This window comes from Triticum urartu, chromosome 2A (genome assembly GCF_056163025.1).
Source record: "Triticum urartu cultivar PI428250 chromosome 2A, HENAU_Tu73, whole genome shotgun sequence".
Lineage (NCBI taxonomy): Eukaryota > Viridiplantae > Streptophyta > Magnoliopsida > Poales > Poaceae > Triticum > Triticum urartu.
Window position 1 is genome coordinate 755,666,639 of NC_141874.1, and position 7,007 is coordinate 755,673,645.

Consider the following 7,007-nt stretch of genomic DNA (forward strand, 5'->3'; position numbering starts at 1 on the left):
GGCCGGCCGGAGAAGCCCGGCCAACACAGCAGGGGCGCGGGCCGGCGAGAGCCGCGGCCAGCCGTGCTCGGGACCGTCGCCGGCGCCGCACAGGGTCAAGGAGGAGGCGGTGTGGTCGGGGCGGCGGGGCGTTGGAGAGGCAGGGGCAGTCGGGGCGCGGGGTTGGAGAGGGCAGGCCGGGGCGGGGTCGAGGTGGCGGGGGGTTGGGCGGCGGCGGCGCGGGCTGTGAGGAGGGTGGAGATGGCGGCGGCGCGGCGCGGGTGGGTGGGTGGGTGGGGACGGGGCGGGTGGGTGGAGATGGCGGCGGTGCGGCGCAGGTGGGTGGAGATGGCGGCGGCCAGTGGCGGGGCGAGCGGCTAGGGGGGCGTCGACGGCGCGGAGAGGGTGGCGGCAGTGGTTGGGTGTCGAGGAGAGGGAGTTGGATCGGTGTGCGAGGAAAGAAACGAGTGGAGGAGGAGGGCCGGGGTGTCGAGGATAAGGTTGCCCTATGCCGACGGCCAGGCCATCGGCATAGGAGTGGTCCCACCTAACAGCGAGAGGGCCATCGAGTGGATAAGGGTGGCTCTATGCGGACAGCCAGGCCGTCGGCATAGAAAGGAGGCCTATGCCGACGGCTATGCCGTAGGCATAGATGGCAATTACCTTTTTAAAAAAAAAAATAGTCCCACCTCGCCGAGGGAAAAGCAATTAGACCTGTTTAAATAGTTCACTAATCCATACGTTATAAGCTCCGGTATTCATTAGACTTATATGAAGAAAATGGACAGTTGCTGTGAACTTTTCAGTGCTTGGGCACCGGGTGTGCCCGGGCAGCCGGCCCGGTGCCCGAGCACTAAAAGGTTCACAACAATTGTACATTTTCAATGATGAATACCGGAGTTTTTAATCAATTCAATTATTACATTTTTAGATTCTTAGTTTACCGTCTGTATGGGACCCGGTACCCGGCACCTCGAGGGGGGAAACGGACGCGTGGGGTCAACACGGAGGGGATCTTGCTGTGGGTCTGGCCCGGATGTTGCTCCAAAGTGTTCCTATGGGCTGACCTAACACAACCGGGTGGGGAGGTCCACTGGTCAAAGCCCGTCCGTGCAAAGTCAAAGGGCTAGATCCCGTGGTCAAACGCTACAGGGTAAGGTGGGACGGGGGCACTGGGGGTAGCAATGCCACCGGAGCGTCGCACCGGGCCTTCATACATGCGGGGTGGTGTGGTGGCATGTCCGAAGAGGCGGGACGCGTCTCCGGGGCGTGGCCCCCCTCACGGACGGCGATGACCACAGGAGGGGGGGCCACGCACCGGAGACGCGTCCCGCCTCTTCGCACATGCCATCACACCACCCCACATGTATGAGGGCCCGGTGCGACGCTCCGGTGGCATTGCTACCCCCAGTGCCCCCATCCCGCCTAACCCTGTAGCGTTTGACCACGGGATCTAGCCCTTTGACTTTGCACGGACGGGCTTTGAGCAGTGGACCTCCCACTCGGTTGTGTTAGGTCAGCCCATAGGAACACTTTGGAGCATCATCCAGGCCAGACCCACAGCAAGATCCCCTCCGTGTAGACCCCACGTGTCCGTTTCCCCCCTCCAGGTGCCGGCGGCGGCGCCGTCCGTGAGGGGGGGCACACCCCGGACACGCGTGCCGGGCGTTTGCAGCCGTCACAACACTTCCAGACTTGTGAGAGGCCGCCTACGCAAGATTTGGCGGCATGCTAGCCCCGGAGGCCGCCGGCCACAACCGTAGACGCGCGAAGGGCAATCCGTTTAGAGGGAATTTTTTGGATACTTATACATCACCAAAAATTATGAAAAAATACCATCGTTCCTATAGCACATGTGCCCACGTCGTGCAAAAAAACTCATGATTTTATCGCGCTCCGAGTATTTAGTAATATTGACGCCGCATCGTTACCGCAGAACGTCTACTACCGTGTCATCACCGTCTGTGAGGGGGGGGCACGCACCGGAGACGCGTTCCGCCTCTTCAGACATGCCACCACACCACCCCGCATGTATGAGGGCCCGGTGCAACGCTCCGGTGGCATTGCTTCCCCCCAGTGCCCCCGTCCCGCCTAACCATGTAGCGTTTGACCACGGGATCTAGCCCTTTGACTTTGCACGGAAGGGCTTTGACCAGTGGACCTCCCGACCCGGTTGTGTTAGGTCAGCCCATAGGAACACTTTGGAGCAACATCCGGGCCAGACCCACAGCAAGATCCCCTCCGTGTAGACCCCACGCGTCCGTTTCCCCCCTCCAGGTGCCGGCGGCGGCGCCGTCCGTGAGGGGGGGCACACCCCGGACACGCGTGCCGAGCGTTTGCAACCGCCACAACACTTCCAGACTTGTGAGAGGCCGCCTACGCAAGATTTGGCGGCATGCTAGCCCCCGGAGGCCGCCGGCCATAGCCGTAGACGCGCGAAGGGCAATCCGCGTAGAGGGAATTTTTCGTATACTTCTCCATCACCAAAAATTATGAAAAAATACCATCGTTCCTATAGCACATGTGCCCACGTCGTGCAAAAAAACTCATGATTTTATCGCGCTCCGAGTATTTAGTAATATTGACGCCGCATCGTTACCGCAGAACGTCTACTACCGTGTCATCACCGTCCGTGAGGGGGGCCCACGCACTGGAGACGCATCCCGCCTCTTCGGACATGCCACCACACCACCCCTCATGTATGAGGGCCCGGTGCGACGCTCCGGTGGCATTGCTACCCCCCAGTGCCCCCGTCCCGCCTAACCCTGTAGCGTTTGACCACGGGATCTAGCCCTTTGACTTTGCACGGACGGGCTTTGACCAGTGGACCTCCCCACCCGGTTGTGTTAGGTCAGCCCATAGGAACACTTTGGAGCAACATCCGGGCCAGACCCACAGCAAGATCCCCTCCGTGTAGACCCCACGCGTCCGTTTCCACCCTCCAGGTGCCGGCGGCGGCGCCGTCCGTGAGGGGGGGCACACCCCGGACACGCGTGCCGGGCGTTTGCAACCGCCACAACACTTCCAGACTTGTGAGAGGCCGCCTACGCAAGATTTGGCGGCATGCTAGCCCCCGGAGGCCGCCGGCCACAGTCGTAGACGCGCGAAGGGCAATCCGCGTAGAGGGAATTTTTCGGATACTTCTCCATCACCAAAAATTATGAAAAAAATACCATCGTTCCTATAGCACATGTGTTCACGTCGTGCAAAAAAACTCATGATTTTATCGCGCTCCGAGTATTTAGTAATATTGACGCCACATCGTTACCGTAGAACGTCTACTACCGTGTCATCGCTGTCCGTGAGGGGGGCCACGCACCGGAGACGCGTCCCGCCTCTTCGGACATGCCACCACACCACCCCGCATGTATGAGGGCCCGGTGCGATGCTCCAGTGGCATTGCTACCCCCCAGTGCCCCCGTCCCGCCTAACCCTGTAGCGTTTGACCACGAGATCTAGCCCTTTGACTTTGCATGGACGGGCTTTGACCAGTGGACCTCCCCACCCGGTTGTGTTAGGTTAGCCCATAGGAACACTTTGGAGCAACATCCGGGCCAGATGTTGCCATGGGCCTCTGGGCTGACCTTACACAACCGGGTGGATACGTCTACTGCTCAAAGCCCGTCCATGCAAAGTCAAAGGGGTAGATCCCGTGGTCAAACGCTACAGGGTTAGGCGGGACGGGGGCCCTAGGGGGGTAGCAATGCCACTGGAGCGTCGCACCGGGACCTCATACAAGCCGCGCGCCGGGTGCCTACGCCTGCCACCATGCTTATATAACCGTAGGAGGGCCACCGCAACACCTGGCGGCATTGCTACCCCCCAGGTACCCCGTCCCGTCTAACCCAGACACAGACGACCGCCGGGTCTATCCCTTTGACTTTCGCTGGACGTAGTTTGACCGGTGGACCTTTTCACCTTGTTGTCATAGACCAGCCATAGCTACACCCCCCAACACAGTCCCGGCACAACCCACCCCAAGATTCCCTCTGCGTCGGCCCGACGTGGCCGTTTCCCCCCTCCGGGGCACGGCGGCATCGACGCCCGTGAGGGGGGAGGGGCACACCCCGGAGCCGCGTGCCTGCGCCTGCCACCACGTTTCCACAACCGTAGGAGGGCCCACCGCAAGACCTGGCGGCATTGCTACCCCCCACAGGTACCCGGCCCGTCCCGTCTAACCTCTCCGTGACACGACGGAAGAAGGCCCGTGTGGGGGGCAATCGATATATGTTTTCCTTACATTTAAGTTAATGAAATTAGTATTGGAAAAAAAATAAAAAATAATAAGAGAAAATACAAAAAATATAAAAATATTATTAGAAATCTATGCCTACGGCATAGCTACGGCCACGGAACGGTAGAGCCCTGGGTCGATGACGTGGCGTAGGGTGGGGATCAATGACGTGGCAAAAACCATGGGCCAGGCCTATGCCGACGGCCTAGCCGTCGGCATAGAAATGCCACCCCACGGGACCGGCGAACGACGCGGATCGATGACGTGGCGGCGTGGCGGATCGATGGCGTCGGCGTAGCTATGCCGACGACCATGTTAGCCCGTCGGCGTAGCCTGACACCGTCAAACTGCCGTCGCCGCCCGGGTAGACGGGCCCACGCGATATGCCGACGGCCCCCGTCGGTATATTCGGAAAAACGCCGACGGCTTATCTATGCCGACGGCCCCCGTCGGCATAGATGGTTATACGCCGACGGCCTTTCTACGCCGACGGCTTTAGTTGGGCCGTCGGGGTATGCCCATATATGCCGACGGGGGCCGTCGGCATAGATATGGCCGTCGGCAAAACAAGTTTTTCTGGTAGTGTCGATTACAGGATGTTCTGCGTGACATATTGTCGCGGCTATCACTCAAACAAGCCATGAGGATGGGCATGCTATCCCGTGACTGGAGACGGCTAGGGATATACCACCCGGATATGGTCTTCACCACAGACACCTTCTTCGACCCCAACAATGCAGCTAACCAGGCAAGCATAGCCGCTGAAGCTGTCGTTATAAGGCGTCGCATGACCTCCGAATTCATAGCCAATGTGGGCAATGTGTTGCGCCCACTGTGGTCTACTCCCACTACTACCACCACCCTGGATAGGTTTGTTGTCAAGTTTTGGTCTCCGCAGATGTCATGCACATCATGTGACGGATGGATCCACGTTGCCACCATGTCAAGGGCCAAGCATATTGCTCTCGATTTTACCGTGGGAGGGGACATCACTAGCGAAGATAACAAATACATCTTCCCTCTGTGCAAGCTCGGTGGCCCAAATGGCTCCTCTGTTGAGTCTCTTGATCTCGCCAATGTCTGTCTAGAGGTGCCGGCCCCGGTTTCCTTGGCATTTAAAACCTCAAGGAACTCAAGCTACGTGCTGTGTCCATCAATGAAGAAGTTCTTCAGTGTCTGCTGCTAGGCTCTGTTCTTCTAGAGCGTTTAACCATCAAGAATTGCTTATTCCCAAGTCTTTGTACACTACACAGTGCCATTAGAAACCTCAAGGAACTCAGCCTATCTTCTGTGCACTCCATCAATGGGGAAGGTCTCCGATGCCTGCTTCTGGGGTGTGCTCTTCTCGAGAGCTTAAGCATTGAGACCATCAACTGCTTGAAAGGTTTCAGTATACGGCAGGAACTTCGACGGCTGAAGTACCTGAAAGTATGCATGTGTCAGCTGAAATCAATAAAGTTACATGCTCCGAATCTTACGACGTTCGTGTTCGATGACCCCCTGCCACAGATCGTGTTCACTGGTTCTCCAAAGTTGCTGGAGGCAACCTTTGCGTTGCGGAGGAAATCGACAGGATTGGATGAGTACATTGACGATCCTTTTGACTACACTTTGGCTGAGCTTCCAACTATTGTTCCTCATGTGCACAAACTACTTCTACATATGAGTGTTGAAGCCAAGGTTAGTTTACCTCAGAAATAGTACTTGTTCATTCTGTAGTTTCATTAGGTGCCATCACAATGAATATTACTGAATGATTTAGTTTACACTGACAAGCGTTTCGATTGGCCCCATCGCTCGATCAATCGCAAACTAATCGACAGCCATGCTATGCTATCATTTCAGTAGCGGAGATTCACCAAATCCCATACCGGCTTCGTCAATCTGAGGCATCTTAACTTAAACCTCTTTATGCATGGCGATGAAAACGATACAAGTTCTGTAGTTGGGTCGGTTAATCTCTTGAAATTAGCACCTCAGTTGGAAGAACTGGAACTGCACGTAAGTTATGATCAGTCGCTATTCCATCCATAGCGCTCTCTCTGTTCAGAATTTAAATTTTGTTTAGATTCATTAAGACAAAGCTTTCACTAACAAGTACTCCATCCCTCCGTCTTCTTTTATTATCTGGTTCATTTTACATAAAATTGGTGGCATTATATTTGCATTCAAAGATGATTGCTTGTATATGGTTGCGATTTCATATCACATAAACATATAAACCACATATTAGTAGATTAAACGTTAGTCAATTACTTTGCTTAACGAATCAAAGTTTACGTTCTATATTTCCATGGGAGAATGCCAATACTTTTTTTTTGCGGGGAATACCATTTCTATCTGCTCTGCAATTGAATGTATGATCGGTTTTGGTAGAGATAATGAAATGTGTATATGGTTCACATCGCTTTTTGTATGCATGCAGATGGATTATTTCCTCTGGAACTCTGATCCTACCTTGCGTACAGTGACGGCCACGGCAGGGCATCCGCATGGTCACCTTAAGAGCGTCTATATGACTGGATTTCATGCTGTCGTGGCGTTAGCCGAGTTCGCGCTCTACATTCTTGAAAATGCTACTGTTCTTGAGCGCATGGTTGTTGACCCAGTGGTGAGGATTAAACTTAATGCAATCCACGATTTTTATTCAACAATTAAGGGCAGCAGCAACAGCAACCAGGAGAATCATACTCCTGCTGGTTGTTATAAGCAAGAAAGAAATGACAAGATCAGAATGTTCGTTAAATAACATCTTCTTAGAGAGGAGTTTCGTCATGCCCTCACCATTTTATGA

General features: G+C 55.2%; 1 pseudogene; it reads left to right on the forward strand.

Annotated features, from left to right (window-relative positions):
• The first annotated feature begins 240 nt into the window (after nucleotides 1-240).
• Nucleotides 241-7,007, forward strand: LOC147987852 (uncharacterized; annotated as a pseudogene).